Here is a 16,797-nt window from a genome sequence, read left to right on the forward strand (position 1 = left end):
GACGCTGACGAATTCTGCCTCTCTGCAAGGCACTACACTCAGTAGTACATATGGCAGGAAAAGGGTGACAGACCTGCCTTTCAGTTATGTTTTCTCTAATATCTCCAGGATTTACCTCAAGGAATGCTTATGATGAGTCTCCAGTATATACTCTCTTGAAAACAGTGGGACCATGGCTTCCCTGCTCATGATCCTAACTAACTCTTCCTCTCCAGCAATAATCATGTGCCAGTTGATAGCTGATGGTGAGTGAAATCTCAAAAATAGTCTCTTACTCTTTAGGCCTTAAGTCAAGCTTTCATTTTAAGGCATAGTCTTACCATACAACTCAGTCTGTTCTCAAATTCATGACCCTCCTGCCTATACCTCCCTAGTACTAAAATGCCTTAAAATGAAAGCTTGACTTTGGCTTGTACTTTCTTCCTCTAAATAATAAAAAGGTAAATAAAGGGGGAGGATTGATGAAAGCAGGAAAAGACAGAAAAGAGAAGAAAAAGGATAACTTTATTTAGGACCCAGAAGGTAGTCCTCTAAGAGAAAATGAGTATTCTCTATACCAGGAACTAAACAAAGAACCATGGGAAGGCTGAGCAAGTACTCTACAGCTGAACTGCAGTCTCAGACCAAAGCTGACTGATTTTGAAGAGGCATCACACTAATTTTTTTTTCTCCCTCATGTTGGCAATGACACAAAAGCACTTTGATTATTGTAAAACATAAAACACTGTGACCTGCTAAGAGATTTTTCAATCAATGAAAAGGGAACAGCAAGTACCAACGTCTGGGGTTTATCAAACACAGGAGAAGCTACTTAAGATTTAGTTAGAGAGCATTTCCACTTAAGATGACAACATCAAACTACTGTATTACTGGAAAACAATTACGAGGGCACATGGAGCCAAGCCTGGACTACTTCAAGAAGGCTATACTTTACAGTCCTTCAAAAATAAATGAAAAAGTTGTCTTATGATAGCTTCACAAACTTAGCTTTTCTAAAGCTACTCAATGTTATCGTGAACTGAGGCATTAATTTATCACCAACTCATGGGCATAGTTTTTCAGCTCCAGGATATTCATGTTAGGATCACCCTGCTACTTCAACTTGTTTGGGAAATTATGAGACATATTCTTCCACCTTCAAGTGAAAAAAATGTCATGGTTTCAGGTTTTAAAATCAAATATTAGATTGTGTTTATGTCAGCTGGTCCATCACAAAGATTTGTAAAAAGAAATTACCAAGCATCAGGTACTGTATAAATAATATGTACATCTTCCATCTATAAAGTAATAAAAAGGATATGAACACACACACACACACACACACACACACACACACACACACACCACTCAAGTATCCAGTAGAAAAGTACAATCATGATAATTTTATTTTATGTTCTATTTCAAGTGGGACCACAAATGAGAAGTGAGTTAACTCTCAAAACATCGAGCTTCTCAGGGTCTTTCACTGGAGTCCAGGCTGACTGCAAACTCCTGAGTGCTGGAATCACAGGTATGGGCAACACCACTGCACTCAACTCTCAAGGCCTGTTCTCAACGTGTGAACGTAGTGACAGGTGAGCAGTCCTGCCTCATCTGGAAGAAAACAGGTCTAAGCTTTAATAAGAAAAATTAAGTTCAGTTAAGTTAATCACCCTAAATCTTTTTCTTAAAAACTATAGGGGCAATGACGAGACCATTGGTTTTGAGGATATTCTTAATGATCCGTCACAGAGGGAACTGATGGGCGAGCCGCACTTGATGGTGGAGTACAAGCTGGGTTTGCTGTAGAGCAGGTGCTGTGCAGGAACCACGGAAACACACTGTGTAGCTGCCTCCCCCAGTGTGACGGACACATTAAAGTACTGACAAGAAAAAAAACCTATTTATTTATTTATTTGTTTGTTTGTTTGTTTGCATTCCTGCCACAGTTCCCCTCCCTCCTCTCCTCACAGTCCCTCCCCTATCCCTCCTCTGCTTCCATCTCCCCAATTCACTCTTCCTCCTTTTCTATTCAGAAAAGGCAGGTCTCCCATGAGTATCAACAAAGCATGGCATATCAAGTTGCAGTAAGACTAAGCACATACCCATGTATTAAGGCTGGGCAAGGTGACCCAGTATGAGGAGTAGGGTCCCAAAAGCCAGTAAAAAGTCAGAGACAGCCCCTGTTCCCACTGTTAGGAGTCCCACAAAAAGATCAAGCAACACAACTGTCATATATACGCACAGGGCCTAGGTCAGTCCTATGCAGGCTCCCTGGTTGTCGGTTCAGTCTCTGTGAGCCCCTGTGAGCCCAGATTAGTTGATTCTATGAGTTTTCTTGTGGTATCCTTGATCCCTCTGGCTCCTGCAATTCTTTCTTCTCCTCTTCTGTGAGTGAAGAAGAGGCATGCCTGTTGTGCTGGCTAGTTTTACGTCACCGTGACACAGCCTAATGTCACTGGAGAGGAGGGAACTTCAATTGAGAAAATGCCATAAGATTGGGCTGTAGGCAAGCCTGTGCTGCATTTTCTTAATTAGTGATTGATAGGGGAGTGCCCAGACCATTGTGGGTGGTGCCATCCCTGGGCTGATGGACCTGGATTCTATAAGAAAGCGAGCTGTGATAGCCAGGCATGCTGGTGCATGCCTTTAATCCCAGCACTGGAAAGGCAGAGACAGGTAGATCTCTATGAGTTCTAAGCCAGCCTGGTCTACAGAGAGCATTCCAGGACAGCCAGGGCTACATGGAGAAACCCGGTCTAGAAAAACCAAACAGAAAGAAAGAAAAAGAGAGAAAGAGAGAAAGAGAAAAGAAAAAAAGGAAGGAAGGGAGGGAGGGGGGAGGAAGAGAGAGAGAGAGAGAGAGAGAGAGAGAGAGAGAGAGAGAGAGAGAGAGAGAGAGAAGCAAACAGGCTAAGCAAGCCATGGTATGCAAGCTAAAGCAGGACCCTCCACAGTCTCGGCAGCAGCTCTTGTGTCCAGGTTCCTGCCCTGTTTGAGTTCCAGTCCTGAATTTCTTTGACGATGAACAGTGCTGTGGAAGTGTAAGCCAAATAAATCCTTTCCTCCCCAAGTTGCTTTCGTTATGGTGTTTCATTGCAGCAATAGAAACCCTAAGACACCAGTAAACCCCAAACTGCAAAGTAGTTCAGTCAATGCCACAATAGGGAAGTGTACAAAACAGAAATGGCCAAATACATGTTTGATCATGTCTAATGTCCTCTGTCTACAATCAAGAGACACTGCCACTGTGTTATCAAATGCTGATGCGAGTATAAGCTTTTTTTAAAAAAAAAAAATTCAGTCAAGGTCTCTCTACATAGCCTTGGCTGTTCTGGAACTCGCTATGCAGTTCACACTGGCCTCTAATGCATAGAGATCTGCCTGCCTCTGCCTCAAAGGCCTGTGCTATTGTGCCCAGCAGATATGTGCTTTTGATTTAGAGAGACATGCTCTCCCATATGTGTTGTTAGTTGAAAAAGAAAGTAGCATTATTTTGCATGCAGTTGTCCGTTTCATGCTTTAAAACCAAAGCTTTATTAAAAATAGAATCTGTGCGTAGCCAGAGTGAAACAGATGATAATTGGTAACATTGTTATTTAGTGGTAAAGTTCTTTAATGTATAATCCTTTTGTATGTGTGTATGGTAGGGGTGTGTGGCAGTACACGTATGAAAGTCAGAGGACAGCTTTCAGGAGCTGGTTCTCTCCTTGCACCTTTGTTTGGGTTCTGGGCATAAAATTTAGGTCATCATCCTTAACCCTCTGAGTCATCTCTAAAAGCTGTAGTCACAAGTTTCTAAAAAGACTGACAATGGTTTTAGATCTTAAGTACAATTTATTTTTCTCACTAATGATTAACAAGCAGTGCTTGGATCAAATAAATATTTTTTACACTTAGAATTCAGTATGAAATCTTTTTTATTGTTGGAGAAATATGCCAGAGTGGAATTACTCATATTATTTAGCCAGGCATGATGGTGTATGCCTGTAAAGCCAGCAGTCAGGAGGTTGAGCTGAAGAATTGTGAAGTCAGGGCCAGGGAGTATAGTGATATCCTGTCTCAAACAAAAAAAAAATTCCCTACTTGATCTCACTTGAAATATATGAGCAAAGTAAATTTAGAATTTTAACAAAAAACACAGAGTGGCCTAAGGAAACTCTTTCCTACTCTAAACTTTTAACTGATATGAGCTATTGCTGAGCCTGAGTTCTTTCTGTTTTGTTTTTAATAAAGTATCAGGTTTTCCCAGGACAATATCCCACAGGAGAGAAGGATTTATTTCTAAAGGATATGATTTTTTAAATATGCTGCTGTAATTCTAGGACAGCTGTCTCTCTGAAAAAAAAAAAGGCAAGCAAGTGGATGCCATCTGTATAGGCCCATTCCAAACGATAGGAACAAGTTGGATCTGAGGCTGAATGACAAATATTATGAATTTTGAACAAATCTAAACCTGTCATTCTTTTCAGCTCTGATGCTCAAGAAATCATTGAAAACATTTGATAACCATGTCATTGTGCACCTTGAGAGGTGGTTTGATTTCAGGGATTACAATTACCTGGGAAACACAGAGTCATTTGCCTTGCAGAAGCTATTTAAATTCTGAGACCTCTTCATCACTGTCCTGAAACTTCAACTTACATCATCTCCTTACATGAGCTGCCTGTATTAGGCTTGAAGCTGTGCTGAAAGCTGAAGCACTACCATCACTGCAGGCTGATTTTACTGACAAGTCATGCAGACAGCATTAGTCTGATGGGCTGTGGCATATACACGAACTTTGGAGAAAAGAGGTTAAATCCTAGGGGGAATAGGGTTTGGGGAAGAAATGATTTAGCAACAGGAAGGAATCAGTTAGGCAGCCAAGCAGAAGGTCTGAACAGGTATTTAGTTCTTTAGGGACACAGTCAGCTATGTATCAAGGTCAAGGAAATGCATGAGATCAATTAGAGTAGGTATTTACAGGCACTTAATATTTGATGATGCTGATATTTAAAGAGAAAGGACAAGGAATTCATCTTCCTGTGTGCCATTAATTTATAAATATTCTGCATTTTAAAATAAAGCTTTCCACTGAAATGATGTCCTTTTATCATCTTTCATTTTTGAAATGTATTTCTTGTTTGATTTGTTTTCAATAATTGAACTATATTAAAGCATATCATTTAAAATGCTTCTTCATTTAACCCCAAAGTAATTAAATCAGCAATAGGCATGCATTATGAATAACTTTATCAATCAATGTCAGATTTCAAATGTTTGAAATTGTGCAGTAATATCCGAGATAATGATTTTAGAAATAAAGAGAAGGCATCATGATTCTTAATGTGTATTATGACATTTATGAAATGCTAAGGAGAAAAAAATCTGAAATGAAGAAAAGGAAAATGAGCTATTAAAGGCATGCATGTCAATTTCATGGAGTGGTTTAAGATTAGCACTTTACTCAGAATGAGCTAATTTTATGATTATTTTATAATCCCCAGACCAATAGACCAGTCTCCACTTCAAAAATGTTCAGGTGACATTTTTTTCTAATTTAACGTTTCTCTTTATGCAATGTTTACCTATCTGGAAAATAATATTTGTAATAATTATGTTTCATCTCTTCTTTGCCTCACTTGCTGGTAATGGCCTCAAAAGATTTCTTGCCTTCGATGGCTTTCTTGTTTCTTCCAAGCTTTTTGTTATCAAGACATTAAATTGTTCCCTGGGATATGTAGGGATAATTATACCAGTACCCTCGACATCTGCATTCAATGGTAGTAATTTCATTTCAAGTTTTGAAAGAAGCAAAACATCAGTTAACTTATTAAAAGTTCACTGGTTATGACTCTATGAGAAAAGGACTTTCTTCTGGGGTCATTTTATTCTTTAATAGGAGTCCAGTGGGGCCATTCTAAATTTTAAAATGCATGAATTACTTTCTAATTTTTCAAATATGCCTGCAACAGAAAAGATTTTCTATGTCAACTTTTTTCATCTTCCAATGCTTGCTCTAGAAAGTTCTCTATCTTGTCTTATATATACTGCTGCACGCTGTAATGATGCTACCCTCAGTTATATATTGTCTTGTCATAAAATTAGGATGTATAAGATATAGTCAGTCTCCTAGTTCCTTTGTAGATCTCTTTCCCAGTACACAGAGACTGTGGCTGGTATAATTATTATTATTGTAATTTCATCAAGATGTCTTTCCTTCTATTTCTGTACTCAACTCAAATCATCCATCCAAAAACCACTTTTGTTAAGCATTATGGGAGACATAAAAGAAGTAGAATGCATAGTCTTTGCACTAAGAAAGGAGAAAAAGCCAGGTGGTGGTGGCATATGTCTTTAATCCCAGCACTGTGGAGGCAGAGATAGGCCAGCCTGGTCTATAGATTGAGTGAGTTCCAGGACAACCAGGGCCATGCTGTCTCAGAAAAAATAAATAAATGAAATGAAAGAAAAGAAAGAAAGGGAGGGAGGGAGGGAGAGAGAGATGGGGGGTATTCAAGTACAAACATGTATGACATAGTAGGAATTATAAGAGAAATTTTAAACTTTTTATTTTTGACATGTATACAATGAAATATGATCATGTCTATGCCCCAATTCACCACTTCAAATCTCCCTATGACTCTCCAACATATCTTCTCCAAATTCTGTATTGTTCTGTTGTTGTTGATGATGATCTACTAAATATAGCTAGAGTTGTCCATATGTACATCCACTGGAACATATAAAACCTACCAGTATTCACATACTCAGAATGACTCTCCCTCTCCCAGCAACTATCCACTGCCAATAGCAACTCAAGTTAAAATAGAGTCTAGAGAGCCCCTCCCCAGCAACTGCAGCATTTTGGCAAAACTGAACTTGTGCAAGTCTTGTGCAGGTAAGCACAGTTGCTGTGAGTTCATGATTGCAATAGCAATGTCATGTAGCCTGGAAGGCAGCACTACTCTGAATCCCCCTGCTCTTACAGTCTTTTTCCCTTTTTCCACAGTGTCTCCTAGCCTTTGTGGTAGTGGTGTTAATATAGAACTGATCACTCAATCTCTTATTCTCAGCACTTTGAATAAATTTGCATCTGTCCATTGATGCTACCCAGTGCAAAAAGAAGCTTCTCTAATCAAAGTTGCAATCAGCCCTGGCATATGGGTATAAGTATAAATATTTAGAAGGCAATATGAAAGCATGACTATTTAGCAAACCAACAACAGCAGGTTCTACCCTAGGGCCTATCACCTCCTGTCCTGGTTAGATTTTTGTCAATTTGACACAGGCTAGAGTTATTTGGTAAAAGGAAAAAGAACCTCATTGAGAAAATGCTTTCATCAGATTGACCTGTAGGCAAACCTGTGGGGCATTATCTTGTTTCATTATTAGTGTGGGAGGACCCAGCTTACTGTGAGTATTGCTACCTCTGAGCACATGGTCTTGGGTTGAAAAAACAACAACAACAAAAAACAACAAAAAAAAAAACTGGCTGAGCAAGCAACGGGGAGCAATCTAGTAAGCAGCAATCCTCCATGGCCTCTGGTTCAGGTCCTGACTCCAGGTTCCTGCCCTAACTTCACTTCATGATAGACTGTAACATGTAAGCCAAATAAATTATTTCTCAAGCTGCTTTTGAGTCAGTGTTTTATCACAGCAATACAAAACAAAGATCCCTCCAGATCCCTTTACCTCCTGATTTCTCCCATACTCCTATGCTCCTAACTGTTTAAGCCTTTCCACCTCCAGTTTTCCATATCACTACTTTCATTTTACCTATATTCTACTATGCCCCATCCCTTAACATAACCCTCCCAACAGCTGCTTTCTAGTTTCCTAGTTTTCACTTTACTCCAGATTAAACATACCAAACAAGATTTGAAGCTAGAATCCACATATAAGAGAGAACAGAGTTGGTGTTTCTGGGCTTGAGTTTCCTCACTCAGTACATTTTTTCCCAGTTTCATGCATTTAGATGCAAATTTCATGGTTTCATTTTTTGTTAGAGCTAAATAATATTCCCTTGTGTATATGTACCACATATTTCTTAGCTATTCATCTGATTATGGACATCTAGGTTGATTTCCCTTCCTAGGACTTTCTAGTAGCACAGCAAGATCAACAATCAGCAAGCAGAATATCATGTACAGCAAAGGAAACTATAAAGCAATTTAGTACACAGCCCAAAGAATGAGAGAAAATCTTCCTAAACCAATATGATTTATAATTATATCCTAAATACTTATCCTTATAGATAAGTGAAGCAGTCACCTTTAATCAAAGAATCTTCTTTTTTCCAGCAAATGGAGACTATTACAGAGATCCAGAGGCTGTATGTTGTTGAGTCCCATAGACTGCAACCTCTACACTTAAGGCTCAAGCAACACCACAGAAGAGAGGGCAGAAAGACTGTAGGAGCTAGGCAATGAGGGCACCTGCTGAGAGACAGTGTCTTCTAGATATGACAGGGATGCTGAAACCAAGAGACATCATGGAAACTGGTATAGGTATGTAGAAAGACTGATGGGAAATAGGAAAGATAAAGTTTGGAAATATACAGGGGTGTGGTTTTCCTGGATCTCAAATCCTACAGTGGAAATTTGATTATGGCATTTCTTGGCTTGGGCTAGACTGACATTGAAAATGGGGTAGAAAGTTTGAGTATAAGAGATCTAGGGAAGAGATCATCCATCAATAGGGCTTTTATCCATTCAATATAGAATGTGTTTTGTGTATTCTATAATTTGAAGAATATTATGAGGAGTGGAAATTCTAATAATGACTTCCATATTTTAATATTTCAAAACATAAAAAAGTGATTGAGAAATTTTATTACACCTTCTGTTTCTATCAATAGCTTAGATGTTATCCACTGATGCAACAGTGGTATAACTGTTTAGGGTAACCAACTCCTTTCTTATTGCATGTGAGGCCTTGTCCACAACAGGGAATTCATCTCTGATACTATAAAAATAAACAAAGGAGCCCATGGCTCTTGGGGACATGGTCCTCAGTAGTAATTGTTATTTTGCTAAACAAACATATTAAATACCTTTTAAATATCTATGTTAATATCAGTAGATTAGTGTTTAAACCAACAGACTGAGTCCATTGGCTGTCCACCATGGACAGAGAAGGCACTCATAAGGTTCCACCCTCCCCTGAGGACCTATATGCAGGTAATGATTGTTGGGAAAGTGAGAGTCATGTTCCTCAGTGGTGTAGCCACTAGAAAGTTGCCCTTACTCTAGTAAATACCTCCACCCACGCTCACGCAAGCAACGCTAAAGGACATGAAAGCAGAAGGAGACTTGGTAACAAAAGATTCAGTGGGAGGAAAGGAATAAGAGAGGAGGCTGCAGGCTCAAAGTGCATTGTTTATACACATAGGAAATTGAGAAAAATAAAATAAATAAGATGCTAGCACACAAAAGTTAGATCTGCATAATAGGGATGTGAAATGGATGAACAAAAATTTTTCCTGAACCAATCATCAGTTCAACTGTACTTTTTCTTGCTTTTGAATCATTGTGTTGTTTCCAAATTTCATGTCCCCTCTTCTTTTTCTTTCTTATGTCTTCAACTTTCCAAACTTCAGTTAGTTACTCTATTTCTAAATGTTGCTACTTCTTGCAGGTTCAGATTCTCTCAAACAAAATATAAGACTTTTATTCTCTGTTTCTGGTTTGCACTATGGGGAGAGGACCTGAACTGGAAAATAATTGGTAAGCTTAGAAGGGAAAATAACAGGTGTGGAGGAGGGTTAACAATTTGACTATGATTCAATGATTTTGTTTGTTTTTGTAATTTGATGTTGGCTGCAGGCTTCTTATAAATCACCTTTATTATGTCCCTTGTATCCCTAATCTCTCCAGGAATTTTATCATGAAGGGGTGTTGGATTTGTCAAAGGCATTTTCTACATCTAGTGAGGTGAGCATGTGGTTTTCATCTTTTAATTGTTTATATGGTGGAATACATTTACCCATTTGTGTATGTTGAAAAAATTTCTGTATCTCTGAAATGAAGCCAACTTCATCATGGTGCATGATCCTTTTGATGTGTTCCTTGATTTAGTTTGCAAGTATTTTATTAATAATTTTTACATCTATCTTCATGAGAAAATTGTTCTGTAATTCTCTTTGTTGCATGTGATAATGTGAATGAAACTGACCCCCATAAGCTCATATATTGGCATGCTTAGTGCCCAGTTGATGAGCTGTTAGGAAAAGATTAGAAGGTGTGACCATGTTGAAGGAAATGTGGCTTTGTTGAAAAAAGTGTGTCACTAGGGGTTTCAAAAACCCACACCAAGTCCACTATCTCTGTCTCTGGGTATGCTTGCCTACAGAGCAGGAAGTAGGTCTCAGCTACTGCTCCAATACCATGCCTGCCTGCCACCATACTCCCAACCATGATGATAGTGAACTAAGTCTAACCCTCTGAAACTATAGTCAAGCCCCTAATTGAATCCTTTCCTTTATAAGAGTTGCCTTGGTAATGCTGTCTTCTCAAAGCAATGTATCAATGACTAAGATAGTTGGGTCTTTATGTCGTTTAGTTGTCAGGGTAACTGTGACCTCATAAAAAGAATTAGGCAATGTTCATTCTTTTTCTATTTTGTGGAATAATTTGAGGAGCATTGGCATTAACTCTTCTTTGAAAGTCTGGTAGAATTCTGTGCTAAAACCATCTGTCCCTGAGCTTTTATGGTTGGGATGCTTTTGTTTACTGCTTCTATTCCACTAGGGGGTTCTAAGTCTGTTTAAATTGTTTATCTGATCTTGATTTAACTTTGGTAGGTGATATATATCAAGTAAACTATCCATTTCTTTTTCATTTTCTGATTTGGTGGAGGACAGGTTTTTAAAGTTTGTCCTTATGATTCTCTGGATTTCCTCAGTGTCTATTGTTATATTCCCCTTTTCATCTCTAATTTTGTAAGCTTTCTATTGTTTCTGTACTAGCTGTTGTTCATATCCAGCTTTAATCTGTGGTGGTCAGATAGGATCTAGGGTGTTATTTTAATTTTCTCCTATCTGTTGAGATTTGCTTTGTGTCTGAGCATGTGGTCAAAATAGGAGAAAGTTCCATAAGGTGCAAAGAAGAAGGTATATCCTTTTGTGTTTGGGTGAAAAGTTCTGTAAATATGTTTTTTGGTTTATAATGTCTGTTACCTCCAGCATTTCTCTGTTTAGTTTTTCTCTGGGTGACCTGTCTGTTGGTGAGAGTGGGATACTGAAGTCACCCATTATCACTGTGTGGAAGTCTGTGATTTAAGCTATGGTAGAGTTTACTTTACGAACTTGGATGCCCTTGTGTTGGTGCATAGACATTTAAAATTGCAACATCCTCTTGGTGGATTTTTCCTTTGATGAGTGTAAAGTATCTGTCCCTATCTCTTCTGATTAGTTTTGGTTTGAGGTTTATTTTGCAATATATTAAAATGGCTACACTGGCTTGTTTCTTGGGTCCATTTGCTTGAAATATTTTTTCCATGCCTTTTATCCTGAGATGATATCTGTTCTTGATATTAAAGTGTGTTTCTTGGATGTAGAAGAAGGAAGGATCCTGTTTTCTAATCCATTCTCTTAGTTTATATCTTTTTATTGGGGGAATTGAGACCACTGTTGTTGAGAGTTATCAATAAGAAGTATTTACTGATTCCTGTAATTTCGGGGTGTGTGTGTGTGTGTGTGTGTGTGTGTGTGTGTGTGTGTGTGTGTGTGTGTTTTCTCCCCTTTCTTGACTTACTTGTCTGAGATATGTCTTCTTGGGTACAATTTGTCTTTTCCAGTTAAAGTTTTCCTTCAAGCACCTTCTGTAGAGCTGGATTTGTAGACAGATAGTGCTTGAACTTGGTTTTACAATGGAATGTCGTTCTTTCTCCATCTTAGGTGATTGAAAGTTTTGCTAGGTAGAGTACTCGGGGCTGGAATCTGTGGTTTCTTAGAGTTTGTGGAACATCTTCCCAGGCCCTTCTAGTTTTTAGAGTCTCTATTGAAAAGTGAGGTATAACTCTAATAGGCCTCTGTTTATATGTTATTTGGTCTTTTTCTCTTGAAGCTTTTAATATTCTTTCTTTTTCTGTATATTTAGTGTTTTGATTATATTTCATGGGAGATTTCTTTTTTGTTCCAGTCTATTTGATGTTCTGTATGCTACGTGTATCTTCATAGGCACTTCCTATTTTAGGTTAGGAAAATTTTCTTGTATGATTTTGTTGAAAATATTTTCTGTGCCTTGACATGGGTTTTTTCTCCTTCCTTTATTCCTGTTATTCTTAGATTTGGTCTTTTCATGGTGTCCCAGGTTTCCTGGGTTATAGCTGGAAGTTTTCCTGTGTCCTGGCCTGCCAATGGTTGGGACAAATCTCTCCCACTCACATCCCTCAATTAAACACACAGGGGCTTATATTAATTATAACTGCTTGGCCATTAGTTCAGACTTATTACTGACTAGCTCTTACATCTAAATTAACCCATAATTCTTATTTATGTTTAGCCATGTGGCTTGGTACCTTTTCTCAGTTCTGCCTTGTTATCTTGCTTCTTCTGTGTCTGACTGGCAGCTCCTGACTCAGCTTTCCTCTTCCCAGAATTCTCCTTGTCTGCTTATCCTGCCTATGCTTCCTGCCTGGCTACTGGCCAATCAGCATTTTATTTATCAATCAATCAAAGCAACACAAATTCACAGCATACAGAACCACATTCTACAGCACTGGGTATTTTCTGCCTGGATTTTACTTATTTAAATTTTCTTTGATGGAGGTATCTATTTCTTCTATCTTGTCTTTGATATCTGAGATTTTCTCTTCTGTCTCTTGTATTCTTTTGGTGAGGCTCGCCTCTGAGGTTCCTGTTCAAGTTCCTAAATTTTTCATTTCTAGTTTACCACAGTTTGGGTTTTCCTTAGTTATTCTATTTCCACTTTCATGTCTTGTACTATTTCCTTCCTTTCATTTTACTGTTTGTTTATATTTTCATTAACAGATTTATTCATATCTTTGAGCATATACATAACAGCTATTTTGAAAACTTTATCTTGTGCTTCAGGGCTTACTATAGTATGTTTGCTGTATTCTAGTGAAGATATATTGTCTTGATTGTTATGGATTGTGTTTTTACAGAGGCATCTGGGTTTAGGATGATTATTATTCTAGATGCTGATACCTGCTCTTGTCTTTGTTGGGTAGGTACTTCATTCCTTGGTTTTTGCTGTCCTCTTGTTCTCAGGAGCATGTGGTAGCTGTGGGTTGTTTGGTAGGGTATTCTCCGGAGCTCCTGCCATATTGTCTACTCTGGGTCCTGGGTAGAGTGTGTTTCTAGGAATTGGGGCCTGACATTAGGAATGGATTTGGCTGGGCTGGGGTTGGGGCTGAGAGAGTCCCACAGGAGGGAGGAAAGCTGGGTGTGCCACCAGGATCTGCATAGACCTCTGAGAATGTGGGTAAAGGGGAAGGAGAGACATAGCAGATGGTCTGCTACAAAGGTAGGGATAAAATTAGGGGATTGGAATTGGAGGACAGGAGGAAGAGTGAAGATCACCTACCTAATTCTCTGGCGAGTGACATTGCAGGCAGGTTCCAGGGAGTGCCTGCAGGAACAGATGGCCAAGACTCACTATGTGATTCTTGATAGACAATTGGAAAAAGCAAACTGAAAGTTAGAGAAGGAAACAAAGTCAGAAGGAAGATTTGAAGTCTCCACCAAAAGTAATTTAAAGTCTCCCAAAGATACTGAGGAGTGTCTTTTATCCTTACTCTAGTGGTAATGAAAGATGTATGAGATATAATTATATATATATATATATATATATATATATATATATATATATATATATATATATATATAAATCCTATCCTGCTAAATCCTTGAATCAACTCTATGAAGAAAAACACTTAGTATCTCATTCCTTTAATTTTATCAAGAATATGATTCAATTTATGTATGAATATTCATATATACATACTTATTCAAGACTGGATTCTTCCAAGGCTCTATACACATAGACCAATACCTATATTAATCACTTCCCTAATTATTCTTATCATTTACTGATACTGCTCTTTCTCCTAGAGTTATGTGCACTCTTGCTCTAAAAAATAACTGTGATTTAAAAACTTAAATATATTAAAAAGAAGGCCATCTGGAGTAAATTTGGTCCATAACATTTAGATTCTCTCCGCAGCTTAAAACAAAGCCAGCATATAAGGAACAGAATTAAATATAAAGTGGTTTGTTGTTTCTTGAGGGGTATGTTATTATACCTGGAAAAGGAATAGATCCTGAAAAAAATGTCTTTTTGTTCTTTATCTCTTAATTGTCTACTAAATGTGGCACATTGTATTTACATTCTTTAAAAAGTACTTTTTCTTATATCACATCAAATGTGGTTGTAAACATAAATCACAGATGAGGGCAAAACACTCAATAACCACTTGAAGCATAGGTAGGAATGGAGAAACGTGCCTGAGTCCTATTCACCCCTTTGGATCATGAGATCATAGGGTTGAAAAAGTATTGAGCAGGTGTAGTGGATAGCCATTCCAGCTTTGTTCTGGAAGTTCCAACCCCCATTGAGACTTCGGCAACTGTCACGCCTACAAGGCGGGGCCAAGGGAGGCGCCTGGGGACCCGAGATCCTGATCGGGGAACGCTCTCTTGGTTCCAGGACGCTGGATGGTGGAGGTAGACAGAGGAGAGCTCCAGAGAACACCGCTGGACTGTGATACACCTTCCCCTCACCCCGCCGCCTACCTATCCCTTAATTTGTAAGTTACGCCATTAAATAAATCTCCTTTTAACTACGTGGAGTGGCCTAAATAATTTCACCAATAAGCAGGGATATTTTATTTAGGTCCTGATATTTTAAAGAAGAAACAGAATTTTAGAGTGTCGAAGTTTTAAGGTTATATAACTAAGAAATGATGACACTTGTACTGATTATTTTTTGTCACCCTGACACAAGCCAGGGTTACTTGATAAAAATGTCTCCATAAGACTGGTCTGTGAGCAAGCTTGTGGGACATTTTCTTGATTAATAATTGATGTGGGAGAGCCCAGCCCACTGCCTGCCTTGCGCAGGTAGCTTGGGTTGTATAAGAAAGCAGGCTGAGCAAGCCATGTAAAACATATTCCTCCATGGTGTGTGGTTCAGTTCTTGACTCTAGGTTCCTTACTTGAGTTCCTGCCCTGACTTCCCTTCATGATGGACTGTAACCTGGTGTACTGGCTGATTTTGTGTATCAACTGGACACAAGCTACAGTCATCAGAGAGGAAGGAGCCTCAGTTTAGGAAATTCCTCCATAAGATCCAGTTATAAAGCCTTTTCTCAACTAGTGATCATTGTGGGACTGCCCAATCCATGGTAGGTGATGCCTTCCCTAGGCTAGTGGTCCTGGATTAAATAGTTTCCTTTAAAATATTGGATAACCAAGTCCTCGTAGAACAGTACAAATCTGAGGGAATTTCAAAACAGCCACCTAGTGTCCGAGGTGTGAATCCAGCTTAGCAGTTAAACGGTTTTTAACGGATTCTTGTCACGTTGGGTGCCAAATGTAGATGTAATTCAGTGTAAATTTGCCAACGGTTTTATCAGACAGAAAACACAGAGCCGATTCAGAGAAGAAAGCCAAGAGGTCAGAGCCAAGAGCCTCACCCTTCCTGATTCAGGGATCCTCCTCAGCCAAGAGAGCTCTCCGAAAGAGGAGCCCTCCTTCCTGTGTGTCTGTCTCTATAGTCTCTCTGTTCTGGCTTCTGATTGGTTGTAAACCCAATCATGTGACTGCCTCGTCACTGCCTGTATGTACCGCCCTCCAGGTCCTTAAAGGTGTACACCACCACTGCCACGCACTTGCTATGGCTCTAATAGCTCTGACCCCAGGCAACTTTATTTATTAACATACTACCACAAAGGTGGGCTGAGCAAGCTAGGGGAAGCAAGCCAATAAACAGTACCTTTCATGGCTTCTGCATCAGCTCCTGCCTCCAGTTCAGGTTCTTGCCTTTTTAAGTTCCTGTCCTGACTTTCTTCAGTGATGAACAGCAATATGGAAGTGTAAGCCAAATAAACCCTTTCCTCTGCAACTTGCATTTAGTCATGGTATTTCATCACAGCAATAGTAACCATAAGACACCTGGAAATCAAACCCTACCCTACTCAAGTTGCTTTTGGTCATAGTGGTTATCACAGCAGTGGAAAGCAAACTAAGACAAATGTCAACTTTGAAGCCCTCCTGACTTTCACTTTGATGTGCCATGTTGCTTATACATATCAGTACATCTTGATAAACAATACAAAGTATGGGGTTCCATCTATGCACTTACAAAGGTGGTCTGTCTTGGAGAGGAAAATAAAGCTTCAAAAGGAGTTTTTCAATGTTAAGAAACTTGACTATTGCTGTGAGATTCCAAAGGTTAACATAGAGGAAAAGGGGGTTGTTATCAGAAATAACATGCAATCAAGTGTCTGATGATAGCAGAATGTTAACTAATGAAATAGAAGCGCACATGAGCTAAATATGATAGAAATAGAGAAGAAATGTCTATGTGTTCAAAAGCTACTAGATACAGCTCTGAAGAGCCATTCTTTGACAAAGCAACATGTTACCATCTTCAAACCAGGAACAAAAAGGTATCCTATATTCACTTTCCTTCCTTGCAGTATGTGTCTAGAAAGGTTGACAGGAGTTAAAGTTTGTTAAAGAATCTTCCAAAATTCCCAAAGCTTACTTATATTAGCCATGTTAGCCAAGCTGTGCGGTGCTGTGAGAAAACAGCTCACAGAAACAAAGGACAAAGGATGGATTTTGCTATGGTTACAGAGGGTGCA

General features: G+C 38.9%; 1 long non-coding RNA gene across 1 annotated transcript; it reads right to left on the reverse strand.

The window, feature by feature from the left end:
- Nucleotides 1-1,401: 1,401 nt before the first annotated feature.
- On the reverse strand, nt 1,402-15,829 carry LOC131899944 (uncharacterized). Its single transcript, XR_009376153.1, has 3 exons — nt 15,625-15,829; nt 13,515-13,559; nt 1,402-1,593 (listed from the first exon to the last, which is right to left on the reverse strand). It is a non-coding gene; the product is annotated as an uncharacterized LOC131899944 (long non-coding RNA).
- Between the last annotated feature and the right edge of the window lie 968 nt (nt 15,830-16,797).

This window comes from Peromyscus eremicus, chromosome X (genome assembly GCF_949786415.1).
Source record: "Peromyscus eremicus chromosome X, PerEre_H2_v1, whole genome shotgun sequence".
Taxonomy (NCBI): Eukaryota; Metazoa; Chordata; class Mammalia; order Rodentia; family Cricetidae; genus Peromyscus; species Peromyscus eremicus.